This window comes from Musca autumnalis, unplaced genomic scaffold, assembly GCF_047663935.1.
Source record: "Musca autumnalis isolate F117 unplaced genomic scaffold, ASM4766393v1 scaffold_1, whole genome shotgun sequence".
NCBI classification, from domain to species: domain Eukaryota; kingdom Metazoa; phylum Arthropoda; class Insecta; order Diptera; family Muscidae; genus Musca; species Musca autumnalis.
This window is the reverse complement of record NW_027411644.1, coordinates 106150922-106166657: the sequence shown is the minus strand read 5'-3', so window position 1 is coordinate 106166657 and position 15736 is coordinate 106150922. Positions and strand designations below refer to the sequence as shown.

Here is a 15736-nt window from a genome sequence, read left to right as displayed (position 1 = left end):
GAAATTAAACTTTTCCATTAATGCAATGAAGCTTTTTCATTAATGCAATGAAAGTCCTTCATTGATGCAATGAAACTTTTCCGTTAATTCAATGAAACTTTTTCATTAATGCAATGAAATACTTTCATTGTTGTAATGACACTTACTTACTTACACATTTATGCAATGAAGCCTTACGTTGGCTCAAAATCAATGACAAATTTCATTGATACAACGCACGATGGGGCCAATAGCAGGTTTTCGAGGCAAAAAGTCAATTTTTGAAGTGAACAATTTGAAAAAAATAAAAACGGATTTCGATTGCCAACACTCTGAATCACTAAAAATGAAAAATAAATCAATCTGGTAACATCACATTGCGACATACTGATCTGGCAATGGTGACATATTTTCTTATACATAATTTTCCGACATTCATTATAAATAAGTAGTGAAAGCATTTTAGGCGCCAAAAAGAACATTTCAACATTTTTATATTTTTTAAACATGGAAAGCTCTTCAATGGCTATGTAAAATAAGATAGTGTTAACAAACAATAAAAATGTTATGTGTGGTAAATGTATTTTTGTGTTAAGATGTTATGTCTTTTTTGTTATCCATGTGTTCTCTGGAGTATAACTTTTGAGATCTAGGTAGATCTAGGATGTTATATATATGTGGTGAAAGGTATTAATGTGTACTATCATTTTGTGAAAAAATTAGCTGCGCCTAGCTGCGCCTTTTCATAAAAATTTGATTTCAGATGTCGTAATAAAATTAAAAAATATGGACATTTTTATGTTTTGGTTGGAGAATAATCGGAAACCCATTGATGTTATCAATTGGATTTCGGAAAAATTTAATAGACGTATATAATAATATATAATTTCTAAGGTATCGCAGACAAACTTGGCTTTTGTGGCGGAATCTTAGCCGATTTTTACTAAATTTGGAACCTTTTTTATTAACTTATAACAGACCACAGACAAAACCATGCAATTTGAACATATGTATATAAGGGAGCTATTTCTATATCTGAACCGATTTCAATATAACTTGACAAACTTATTTGTAGCCCGAATTCCGTAACATTTTCCAAATTTTATTGTAATTTGATGGAATTAGCATGCTTGGTCAATCATTTGCCTGAAATCGGGCGAACATATATATGGGAGCTATATCCAATTCTGAACCGATTTCAATATGATTTGTCAAAAATGTTTCTAGACCAAAATCCGTCACACATTTCAAATTTCATCAAGATTGGACATACATAGCGGGATTGGTGGCCAAATACCTAAAATCGGGCGAGAATATATATATGGGAGCAATATCAAAATCTGAACCGATTTCAATATAACTTGGCAAACTTATTTGTAGTCCTAATTCCGTGGTATTTTCCAAATCGCGTAAAAATTGGGCAGAATTTTCGTGTTTGGTCCATAAATTGCTTGAAGTCGGGCGAACATATATACGGGAGCTATATGTATATATGAACCGATATGAACCAAATTTGGCATATTAGTTTCTAAGCCCATTATAAACATCTGTACAAAATTTGGAAGGTCTAGCTTGCCCCAGTGATTTGTTGCCTCGAAAACCTGCCATTGGCCCCATCGTGCAACGTAGGATTTCATTCATGTTATGAAGTCATTTCATACTCACGTAATGAACAAAAATGAAGTCAATGCTCAATATGTTTATTTAATTTTATTGCAATTAGTTTTGACCATTAATACAACAAGTCATACTTAATACCTCAGGTTTTAAGCACATTAATGATAGTATTGGGTGTTGTCATCAGTAAGTAAAATTTAAACAATAAACAAATTACTAATAAATTGACTGGTTTTCTAAACAATAACTTACCTCTAACTTTTGCCGCTGAGTCATCCCCTGTGTACGTCCACGATGTTAGGATACAACATTTTTTTCTTAAGGGAGTAGTGCTTCATTGGCCACGGACAGTCTCCGTAATTCCACTGATCATTGGATTTTCTATTTTTTATCTCCATTGCAACTATAAAGAAAATTAAAAAAGTAAATAAACGAACACATAAAAACTACAAAAAATAATTTAACAAATATTTGGCTTTTCATTTCACATTAATTATCATTTTGGACGTTGCCATCTGTAACAAAATTGAAAACCATAAAACAATTTTTAGTAATTTATCTGGTTTTCTTTCTAAACATTATTTTACCTTTAACTTTCGCCGTTGGACAGAAAACTATACAACATTTTCTTTTTCTAAGTAAAAGATGCTTCGTTGGCCAATGGTAACAGTTTCTCCGCCATTCCACTCATCTTTAGATTTCCATTGAATGCTTCCTGTTGAAACGAGTTCAACAAACTTGAGTTATAATAGTTTATTCCATATTTATCTTAAACATATGTTAATTTTTAGTCTGGTAACCGTTTATACAAAGAGGTTTCACTCTACGTATAAAAGGTTACCACTTCCATTTCATTCCTATTTAAAAACAAAGAACAAAAATGACTGCAAATGTCTGCATCAAATATATTGTACTTCACTTGTACCAAGACCTCCAACACAACAAGAAGCAATAAAACTCTGCCGCTACAACAACACATTAACAAAAAAAATCTTTTATTTTTCCCGCACACCCGCTAATGTTTGCAACTGAGGGAGTTGCCACCGCTAAACCGCATCCACTTCCCGATACAGTCCACTTCAGGTCAACTCCCTCAATTGTACACTTCCATTACAAGAAAAATATAAATGAAAATTCACGTAAAAGAACAACTGAACACCTAGAAAATAATATTTACAGTTTCTTTTCACGTTAAACACATCACAGTTTAAAGTTGAAAACACCAGACGTAAAATAACTTTTTTTTCATCCACACTTTACTGTGGTTTAGCGCAAACTAAAACAATGTTCTTGAACATTGTTTGATGTAGCTAATGCTTGGTTTACATTTACGAAATCCACTCGATTTCAACTGTCAAATCCATAGGTTAAACGTCAAATGAAATCACGATGAGATTTCATTTGACGTTTGAGCTATGGAATTGACAGTTGAAATCGAGTGGATTTCGTAAATGTAAACTTAGCATAAGAAAGCGGTGGTTGTTTTGCTTTTTTCTGCTTGTTAAATACTCACACACAACCACAAATGGAATTCAATAAACGACAATACAAACAATAACAAAGAACTGAGAAGAGCATTCTTTTTAATGTGGATGAATATTTATGTATAACAACGCCAATCGGCGACAGTAGCGAATTTTTGTACAGTTGATGACGTTTCTGCTAGTTTTGGCAAATATTCATGCATACATACATATCTATATATGTTATTCTTTACATACATTTGTATGTAGCCAATATATAAATGTGTTCTTTTTATGATTGTAAAAAATTTAATTAGTTTAATAACGTCAAAATAATTAGAAGACAAATTTTCTAACTTAACAGATTTACAAGGTATACAAAACGCAAAAAGGAATTTCAAAAATGTTTCATTTATTTAATGAAACTCTTTCATTTATTTAATGACACTGTTTCATTCATTTTTAAAGCAAACCAAACACATCGAATACATACATTTTTCGCCATTTTTTTTAAAAAGATGTTTGCGTACTAATGTGTTTATCCCATTCTATTTAGTTTGAATTCAAAACATACATATTTTTCTTAAATTTATAGAAATTAAAAGTTTCATTGCATCAATGAAATCCGTTTCGTTTATACAATGAAACCAAAAATCATTGAATTTTAAATAACGTAAAGTTTCATTGCATGAATGAAGCATTTCATTATATTAATGGAACGTTTCATAGCATCAATGAAAAAAATCAATGAAACCCGTTCATTCATACAACGAAGCATTTTTCTTTCAGTGTTCATATAGCCCCCACAGTGCCGTACTTCCCGATTTTCGGTATTTTGCAGGTTTTAGCTACATTGTCTCACCGAAATGGCTGTAATTAGACTTTTAAGGCCTCGACACATTAGAAGCATGTCATTCTTGCTTAAGTCATATCTGATAAAAGACTAAAGACCAAGTTCGACCTAATTTGAAATACATGTATTTTGTTTTTGTATTTTTGAACGCACACGCAACATGCAGATTTATAGGTTTCGCCCCCAGATATGACTAACAGCTATACCTAAATTACGTCGCATGTCGCGACGTACAAAAATTATTCACCTATCTACCACAACAACGCTCTCTGAGCGTCCGTATTACCCGAATACGTTGAGTCCAAAATCACATTTAAAACACAAAATCCGCGACCAAAACATATTTAAATGTTTTCATTCGTAAAATAAATAATTTTCCTTTGCAATGAATTGTATTTCAGTAGCGCGATTTTCTATCTCATTTTTTGAGTTACCGACAATTGTCGGTAAAATTAAAATGCTTATAATTTCGGTAATTACCGATGTTTTTTGGTAAGTTAGCGACCAATAAAAATAAGTCGTAAAGTTCTACCGATAGCAAGAGTGTTGTCAACTTTTATTTGAACTTTCATTCAGATTTTTGCGTTTGAATTTTACCGATTTTTGTCGGTAACTCAAAAAATGTGTTAGAGAATCGCACTACAGGTTTTGTTGGGCCCCAGTTGTTCAAGAAATAGCAATTATCTACTTTGACAAAGTTATGGAACTAGTTACCCATTGGTCCTAGTTACTTTACACCCAAAAATGGCACACAAAATAGCCTATAGCCTGATTTTGTCACTGGAAATGGGCTTCACTGCTTACCATGTCAATTCACTAGTTACTGGTAATGGGGAGTGTAATATATTGGCTATTTTATAGACTACCGATGGATAGTGTAATCAACAATGTTTCTCTCTTGTAATCTCTTTTCAAAATTATTATTTCTCTTTTTGAAAACAAAATAGAAAAAATTTTAATTTATTTTTTTTTCTGAATTTATAAAAGACGTATTTTGATGCGTTGATGTGCAAAAATTTGTTGTTAAATGAAGATACTACAAACGTGAAGAACAGAAGAATATTTGGTAAGTATCGATATTTTTGGGACAATAGATTTTTTTATTATCTCATTACATTTTGTACATTTTATTTCAGGTACTTCTGAATTATCTGAAGGACACTTGATATGAACATTCCCAGGACCAAATATACTGTTCTAGTTCATGGATTCACACACAAGTTTCTATAACAAGAATCAAAAGATTAACATAAAATTGTCCTTCGTGATATATCTTTATATATAAATGAGCGATTGACTGACTGACTGACTCATCATCAACGCCCAGCCAAAACGGCTAAAGCTAGGAGCTTGAATGTTTACCAGTGGGTCACTGTTGATGCAAATGTGCGAGATAAGGCCGGGTTTTAGAAAATTCGTCCTGGAACCACAAAAAATAACAACAACAAAAATCCTTATTTTTCATTACTATTACGTACTTATTCACTTAGTTGGCCCTCTGCAAGACATGTGTCAAATTAACAATGCTATAACTTCTTGATATCGTAAGAGATCACACATAATTTCAAATTTTGTAGTTTACTTCTAGGCGCACTTATTATATCGTAAACAACTAAATAATAGAAAGACAATTACGCAAAAAATACAAACCGATCCTGATTTTGTTTCACATAACAGGTGTCGCACAAAAGATTTTCATTCGTTAAAATCCAGTTAGAAAAAATGATTACAAACGATGCATTTGTAAAAATTTTGATTTTCAATTTAAAATTAAAACAAAAATTCTTTCAATAAATAATGTTGGGTTTGTAGAACAAATGAGTTGATGTTGAAGACAACATTAGGGGAATAAATTCAGAAATCGGCTAGAAATAACAACTACTAAAAACTGTATGGACCTGACTTTTTGGTAATAACTAAATGTTTGCAAATCAATGAAAGTGCAATAAAATTGTGCATATTACAACGATTTATTTGCAATTAAGAATTTTATCGTATATGGAGATGTACAGTCATAACTATTCAATTTTCAATTTCAAAATCTGTAATTTGAAGAAATTGCTAAATAATTAATGAAATCAATAATAGTCCCCAAACCAGAGACTAAAGATTGGTTCTGTAATTGAAAACGATTTTGGAGTATGTGTGTTACGTGAAAAAGGCAGAAAAGTATTACATAACAAGTATTCATCACGAAGGGTTAGGAAAAAGTTCTCTCCCCGCAAAATATAAAGCAACGAATCAGATTTGCTACTAAGAAGATTTCAAGCCCGTTAAAGTACTTTGATGACGTTATATTTTCTGATGAGATGAAAATTATGTTGCACTATTACGACGGAGCCCAAAAAATATGGCGCAACCCTCTCACAGCCCTGGAAAATAAAAATGCAATACATACTGTAAAGTTCGGAGAACTGTAAGTTATTGTATGGGCATAGACAAATGAAGTGTATAGACAAAGGATTACTCATGTTGAGTGCTGTCAACAGACTCAAACCAAAATACTCAACATTTTTCGAAGTCGATTTTTGAGAAAAATTGCAAGATTTTCTTTTACATCTGAGGATGTCGATTCCGTCAAAAACTAACCCCATACCGTTTTTGTTTTTAATTGTTTTTAATTGAGTTGTTCTGTAAACGAAATCGATGTTAACAAATGAATCGTATAGACAAAGGATTACTCATTCGATTTGTTCCTAGGTTTTACCATTTTTGAGATATAGAAGTTCAGGTCACAGTTTTAGGTTTTTTTTTTAGGTTTAGGCTTTCGCGAGTTTGCTTGAAAGCGGCATGTATTGTCAAAATGGGAGTAAAAAAATCTTATAGCTGTGAAAATTTCGTAATTTCTTCCTAGGTTGTACCATTTTTGCGATATATAAGTTAAAGTAGGGAAATTGTAGTCATGACATTGTTTCATATGGAGACGATACAGTCAGTGAATTGTCCTAATCTGAACATCTATATCTTACAAATGGTAAAACCTACAAAAATATCTTAAAGAACAATTTTGTAGAGAATTTTCGATGCTACAACAATTTCTTTATTCCGTTTTGATAGGGCGTGAAAACCTAAAAACCCCCAAAAAATGTGAACTTTGACCGTGATTTGTTTAAAAACGCTCAGGCGATTTTTTTATTCCCAGGTGTAAGCTCCTTTCATTTAATGTTGGTTCAAGAGCTGTTAATAGACCCAAACAAAAATACTCAACGTTTTTCGAAGGCGATTTAAAAAAATGCAATATTTTCATTTATACATTTATCTGAGGATGTAGATTTCGTCAAAAACTAACCCCATACAGTTTTTGTTTGAACAAAATATGATTACAATTGTATTTTTAATACAGTTGTTCTGTCACCAAACTCAATGTTAATAAAATTGGTGAGAGCAGTCCTTTGTCTATACAATCCGTTTTCTGTGGCATGGGGTTGTATATAAAGCAAGGGCTTTGGTAAAATACGGATTTCGCAGGAAACATTGAAATATTATTTAATCGACAACGTCAACATTGGGTTTTTGGACACTGGACACACTATTATAATATAAACTCTACCAATACAAGACAGTCTATACAGACGTAAATCTTATTTACGTAGGACTTGGTTGTTATACAACTACAACGAAGACATCGACACTAAAGTCCAAAGTCCAAATATTAACCCCATTGAAAATTTATGGGTTCATCTGAAGACAGAAGTCGGGAATAAGACAGTCCACTAATATGAGAGACTTAATAAAGATCAATGGCACAAATACCAATAAAATATGACATTTCGAATTGTATTTTTTTAAATCCTAGGAGTTCAAAAGCTGTAATTGATACCCATATATACGTTACTAGCAAAATGCCCGCTACTTCGTATGCGGAAAGGATATAAAAAACAAATAAACAATATATAATATGGAAATGACAAACACTCAAAATTTGGTCGCACTAATACCAATTTTAATCAATATTTATTTTTATCTTAGTACTGTACGTACCCCTTAAGTTCGATTTTCAAAAAGATCAGCTGTATCTCACCCTTACACATTAACAGCTAGATCAACGTTGCACACCAATACACACCCTTACTCCAAAAAATAAAAATTCCAGCACTGTCCCTACACCCAAAAACAAATTGAGTACCATTAAGTAATTTTCGTATACTTATGGTACGTATTTCGACGACATATCTCAGCCATACACGGACATTAATACAAAATAATTACAGTAAATTCCATAATAATTACAGATCTCAAGATTCCAGCTGTATCCGTTCGTCCAATTCCAAATTGTACCAAACTTAGTATCAAGTCGAACTCTTCGTACCCATAAGTAAGATTTTCCAAAACTACCTCAATCCTTCACTTTAGTAGTAATCTTACTTCAAAATTTCAGGATTCAAACTCTATCCGTTAAACCAAATTAAAATTGTACTAAATTTAGAACAATTTATAATTTTCGTACCAATTTTCAAAACTTCCTCAACGCAACAGGGCTACAAATTGCTTCAAATTGCAGGATTCCACCGCTATCCGTTCACCTACATACAAATTGTACTAAATTTAGTACCATTTAGTGCTTTTCGTAACCATAAGTTTGCTTTTTCAAAACAATCTGAATCCTACTCTTCGACTGTAATCGTAATTCCAAATTTCAGGATTCCAGCTCTATTAATTCACCCGAATCCAAATTGTATCAAATTTAGTACCATTTCTTTCCCAAACAAAAATTTCAGGATTCCAGCTCTACCCGTTCACCCAAATCCATATTGTACCATATTTAGTACCATTTAGTACTTCTCTTACCCATACGTACGACTTTTCAAAATTTCCTCAATACTACACTCCTACAGTAATCTTAATTCCTAATTCCAACACTATCCGTTTACTAAAATTCAAATTGTACCAAATTTAGTGCTTTCTGTACCCATAAGTACGAATTTCCAAAACTACCTCAATTCTACTGTCCGGCAGTAATCTTAGTTCCAAATTTCAGAATTCCAGCTCTACCCGTTCACCCAAATCCATATTGTACCATTTAGTACTTCTCTTACCCATACGTACGACTTTTCAAAATTTCCTCAATACTACACTCCTACAGTAATCTTAATTCCTAATTCCAACACTATCCGTTTACTAAAATTCAAATTGTACCAAATTTAGTGCTTTCTGTACCCATACTGTCCGGCAGTAATCTTAGTTCCAAATTTCAGAATTCCAGCTCTATCCGTTCTTCCAAATCCAAATTGTACCAAATTTAGTACCATTTAGTACTTTTCGTACCCAAAGGTTCGAATTTCCAAAACTATCTCAATCCTACACCCCTACAGTAATCTTAATTCAAAACTTTAGGATTCCAGCTCTATCCGTTCACCCAAATCCAAATTTAGTACTGCTCGTAATCATAAATACGAAATTCCAAAACCATTTCCTTATTTCAACGCCATTTCCCAACCTTGATTCCCATACCAAATTTGAAGATTCTAGCTTTATCCATTAAAAATATGCAATTGGTACCAAATTTAGAAACTTTTAGTACTTTTCGTACACTTATAGGTCGAGTTTCTAAATACCCTTTGGTACATCTTCCTAACTCTCCATCAATGACCATTCGTTCAAAATTTCAGATTTCTAGCTCTTCGCGTTTGCCTAATACAATGGATTCCATATTTAGTACACTTTAGCACTTTTCATACCTTTCTACGACGAATTTCCAAAAACCCCTTTACACAAAAACAAATTATACCAAATTCTGTACAATTCGATTTTCCAAAACAACCTTAATCCTTCACTTCAACAGTAACCATAATTCCAAATAACAGGATTCCAGCGCTATCCGTGCACTCAAATCCAAGTTGTACCATTTGGTAAATTTCGTACCCATAAGTACGAATTTCAGAACTACTTCCATCTCAATCCTATACTCCAACAGCAATCTGACCAAATTCCAGGATTCCAGCTCTATCCGTTCCCCCAAATCCAAATTGTACCACAGGTAGTACCACTTAGTACTTTTCGTACCCTTACTACCTCAGTCCTACACTCCAATAGTAATCCTAATTTCAAATTTCAGGACTCAAACACTATCCGTCACCCAAATCCAAATTCTACCTCTATATCCTACCGCGAACGGGTTGCAAATTCTAACTCTTTCCGTTTACAAAAATTCATACTTTAAATTAAAATAAATAAAATTAAAATACTTAAAATTCAGGATTCCAGTTCTATCCGTTCACCCAAATCCAAATTGTAATAAATTTAGTACCATTTAGTACTTTTCGTACACATAAATACGCATTTCCAAAATTTCCCCAATCCTATGCTCCAACAGTAATCTCAATTTCAAATTTCAGGATTCCAGCTCTGTCCGTTCACTCGAATCCCTATTGTACCAAATTTAATACTTTTCGAACACATAAGTACGAATTTCCAAAACCACCCTCATATCTCAGTCCTACACTTCACAGTAATCTTAATTCCAAATTTCAGGTTTCCGGCTACATACATACGTTCACCCAAATCCAAATTGTACTAAATTTAGTACCATTTAGTACTTTTCGTACCCATAAGTACGAATTTTCAAAACTACCTCAATTCTACACCCCATCAGTAATCTTAATTCCAAATTTCGAGATTCCAACTAAATCCGTTCACCCAAATCCCCATTGTCCCAAATTTAGTACCATTTAGTACTTTTCATTCACATAAGAACGAATTTCCAAAACTTCCCCAGTCCTACACTCCAACAGTAATATCAATTCCAAATTTCAGGAATCCAGCTCTATCCGTTCACCCAAATCCAAATTGTACTAAATTTAGTACCATTTAGTACTTTTCGTACACTCAAGTTTCCAAAAACCCTTTGGTGCATCTTTCTTACTCTTCATCAGTGATCCTCAGTCCAAATTTAAGGAATCAAGCTCTATCCGTTCACCCAAATCGAAACTGTACCAAATTTAGTGCTATTTAGTATTTTTCGTACCCTATGTACGAATTTCCAAAACTTCCACAATACTAAACTCCACCAGTAATCTCAGTTCCAAATTTAGAGATTCCAGCGCTATCCGTTCACCCAAATCCCCATTATACAAAATTTAGTTCCATTTAGTACTTTCCGTACACATAAGTACTAATTTCCAAAACCACCCTCATATCTCAATCCTACACTTCAACAGTAATATTAATTCCAAATTTCAGGTTTCCAGCTCTATCCGTTCATTCAAATCCAAATTGTACTAAATTTAGTACCATTTAGTACTTTCCGTACCCATAAGTACGAATTTTCAAAACTACCTCAATCCTACACCCCACCAGTAATCTCAATTCCAAATTTCGAGATTCCAGCTATTATCCGTTCACCCAAATCCCCATTGTATCAAATTTAGTACCATTTAGTACTTTTCATACACATAAGTACGAATTTTCAAAAGTTCTTCAATCCTACACTCCAACAGTAATCTCAATTTCAAATATCAGGATTCCAGCTCTATCCGTTCACCCAAATTCCTATTGTACCAAATTTAGTACTATTTAGTACTTTTCGTACACATAAGCACGAATTTCCAAAACTACCCTCATATCTCAATCCTACACTACAACAGTAACCTTAATTCCAAATTTCAGGTTTCCAGCTCTTTACGTTCACCCAAATCTAAATTGTACTAAATTTAGTACCATTTAGTACTTTTCGTACACATGATTTGTAATTTTGCAAAACATTTCCTTTTAGAAGCACCACTTCCCAACCTTGATTTCCATACCAAATTCCTATATTCCTGGGGCCTATTATTGATTTCATTAATTATTTAGCGATTTCTTCAAATTACAGATTTTGAATTTGAATAGTTATGACTGTGCATCTCCATATACGATAAAATTCTTAATTGCAAATAAATCGTTGTAATATGCACAATTTTATTGCACTTTCATTGATTTGGAAACATTTAGTTATTACCAAAAAGTGAGGTCCATACAGTTTTTAGTTGTTGTTATTTCTGTCCGATTTCTGAATTTATTCCCCTAATGTTGTCTTCAACAGCAACTCATTTGTTCAAAAAACCCAACATCATTTATTGAAAGAATTTTTGTTTTAATTTTAAATTGAAAATCAAAATTTTTACAAATGCGTCATTTGTAATCATCTTTTCTAACTGTATTTTAAGGAATGAAAATCTTTTGTGCGACACCTGTTATGTGAAAACTAAATCAGGATCGGTTTATATTTTTCGCGTAATTGATGTTTATACCATTATCACCAACAGCGACATCTGTTGCAATGGAAGATAACAAATGTCTTGTCTTTCTATTATTTAGTTGTTTACGATAAAATAAGTGCGCCTAAACTACAAAATTTGAAATTATGTGTGATCTCTTACGATATCAAGAAGTTATAGCATTGTTAATTTGACACATGTCTTGCAGAGGGCCAACTAAGTGAATAAGTACGTAATAGTAATGAAAAATAAGGATTTTTGTTGTTGTTATTTTTTGTGGTTCCAGGACGAATTTTCTAAAACCCGGCCTTATCTCGCACATTTGCCTCAACAGTGACCCACTGGTAAAATTTCAAGCTCCTAGCTTTAGCCGTTTTGGCTGGGCGTTGATGATGAGTCAGTCAGTCAGTCAATCACTTATCACCAAGCTCATTTATATATAAAGATATATCACGAAGGACAATTTTATGTTAATCTTTTGATTCTTGTTATAGAAACTTGTGTGTGAATCCATGAACTAGAACAGTATATTTGGTCCTGGGAATGTTCATATCAAGTGTCCTTCAGATAATTCAGAAGTACTTGAAATAAAATGTACAAAATGTAATGAGATAATAAAAAAATCTATTGTCCCAAAAATATCGATACTTACCAAATATTCTTCTGTTCTTCACGTTTGTAGTATCTTCATTTAACAACAAATTTTTGCACATCAACGCATCAAAATACGTCTTTTATAAATTCAGAAAAAAAAAATAAATTAACATTTTTTCTATTTTGTTTTCAAAAAGAGAAATAATAATTTTGAAAAGAGATTACAAGAGAGAAACATTGTTGATTACACTATCCATCGGTAGTCTATAAAATAGCCAATATATTACACTCCCCATTACCAGTAACTAGTGAATTGACTTAATTGACTTATCACCAACCTCATTTATATATATAGAAGAGATAGATAGATATAGATATTAAGACCAACTTTTCCTGAAAGTCCAGATACGATAAATGTTATACAAATAACATTTAGATAACTAAAACAGTCAAATGTATACATTTTTCGCAGAATACTTTCTTCGGACATCCTCAATGTTCATGTGAAAAAGAATGTCAAAAGTCGACCAACCCTAAATGTATATGAAAAGTTTCAACACATATGTAAAAACATATCGTGTAAAGTATCCATTACATATTTAAAATTACAACGAAACTAAATACATTTTTGCTCTGCAGAAAAATTGCAATACATTTACTTTTCAGTGAAAAAAATCTGCCTTTTTGAATAATGGTTATTGAATGATTATAGTATAGTAGATTTCTATTAACGCTGAATATTTTAAGACAAAATAATTAATTAATGGCCTGTTTCTCTATGATGATTGGAAATCAAATCCGTTCGAATTACTACCAACCAAACTCCTGCTGTTGTAGAAAATATTTGTTTGACTGAAAACAAACATGAATCATACATTTTTATATATTTTTCAAAAAAAAAAAAAGTTTGGTAGTAGTTTGAACGAATTTGTATATGTATCGTATTAATGAAACTGGCCATAAATCTTCTTATGATAAAGTTTGTCGATTTTAGAATTTTTTGTTATACCCTACACCACACTGTGTTATGGGGTATTATCAATTTGTGCATTTGTATGTAACATGCAAAAGGAAACGAAATAGGTCAACGGTTCCTTTCGATGATCTACATAGCATCACATTCTGAGTCCATTTATACGTTCCCGTCCATCCGTTAATGGACTTTTGTCGCATTTATCATCCGGGTTAAAATTTATGATGGTCGCAATTTTGACCAAAGGACTATAGGTATTGCTTTTGACGAGAATCGGTTGAGATTTGGATATAGCTCCCATATATTCTCCCGATTCCGTATATTCTATCCACCAAACAACTATTTTATAACAAATGTGTAATGAAATCAGTTCAGTAGTGAGATTCACTAACTAATTTTGTGAGTTACCGACAATTGTCGGTAAAATTAAAATGCTTATAATTTTGGAAATTACCGATGTTTTTCGGTAAGTAAGCGATGAATAAAAAGCAGTCGTAAGGTTATACCGATAGGAACAGTGTTGTCAACTTTTATTTGAACTTATCATTTATAATTTTGCGTTTTAATTTTACTGATTTTTGTCGGTAACTCAAAAAATGTGTTAGAGAATCGCACTACAGATTTGAATATAGCTCCATACATTTGAATTCCTAATTACTGCTTGATATGTTTAAGACATTGTCATTGTTTGCACTTATTTTTAATGCCAATAATACTGTAAGTAAGCAGATAATCGAGCCATGTTTAATAAAATACTGCTTAGTGTAGTACAATTCAACTGTTTTGCCCCTCCGAGGAACATTGAAGTGACGGTTGAGCTAAGTACTTTCATTACTAAAGGGATTTAGTTATGCCATATTCGAAGTAGTGTAGGGTACCAAATGTTAAAGGAATATGTAGTTTTAACAACAGTCGTTGAGAATATAGTTTTAAAAATACTACGGCCCACATCTTTTGAAAACAAAATTTTGCCGTTGATAACTTCTAGCTACTTCTACACGGCATCAATAAAGCAAAATAACACAAATTGATTAATCGATTTATGTAGATATATTTGAAAACCACAGGTATGATTTTTAGAAAGATTATGTGGTAAAACCTTAAACTGTCGTACTTTACTGGATAAAGAATTTGTAAATAGGAACGGGTGAAACTATACTCTGCATTTCAATTTATTTATTTATTTATTATCCTCCTTTATATTCATGTGAATTCACCGCTAACGAAGTAGCGGGCACTTGCTAGTGTATGTATATACACGTCATGTAATTAAATAAAGCGTGGTTAGCGAATATACAGATTAAATGTTATAATTATATTTTTTATAAACTGATATAATATCCGTTACACGTTAAGCATTTACCCATTTAGCTGATCAAAACATACTAGTGATTTTGGCTATCATTTCTAACTATCGATTTAACTGGTTACTGGTAATGAAGGGACAATTGAGTTTCCCAAGACTATCCAATTACCTGGTTACTGGTAATGCAATGAAGGGACAATTGACTTTCCAAGACTATCGAATTTCCTGGTTACTGGTAATGCAGTGAGGGGGCAATAGACCCCTTCCTATGACTTCCCCATGTTAAATTCACCAGTCTATAACATTGCGAGTAGATTGGGCGGTAACTAGGGGTGTTTACCAGTAGCCAGCAAAATTGCTAGTTATTCCCTAGTTACCCGAACAACTGGGGCTTTTGTTTTCAAAATAAAAAACAAACACATACATATGTACATACATACAAAACATATTTTACGTTCTGTCAAAGTTGAATTTGTTCAATTTAACTGCTAAACCTAAATAACGACGGGACGTACACAAATATTTCACCAACCTACCAAAACAACGCTCTCTGAGAGTCCGTATTACCCAAATATGTTGAGTCCAAAATCACATTTAAAACACATAATCCGCGACCGAAACTTACTTAAATGTTTTCATTCGTAAAACAAATAATTTTCCTTTGCAATGAATTGTATTTCATGTTTTGTTTGTTTTTAAAATACAAAACACACACACATACAAACAATAACGTTATGTCAAAGTTAAACTTTTTCA

The 15736-nt window shown here is 32.5% G+C and overlaps 1 protein-coding gene across 1 annotated transcript in view; it reads left to right on the top strand.

Moving 5' to 3' along the window:
* Positions 1 to 15736, top strand: part of DCAF12 (DDB1 and CUL4 associated factor 12-like protein) — a 398057-nt gene that overhangs the window by 185961 nt on the left and 196360 nt on the right. The window lies entirely within an intron of this gene.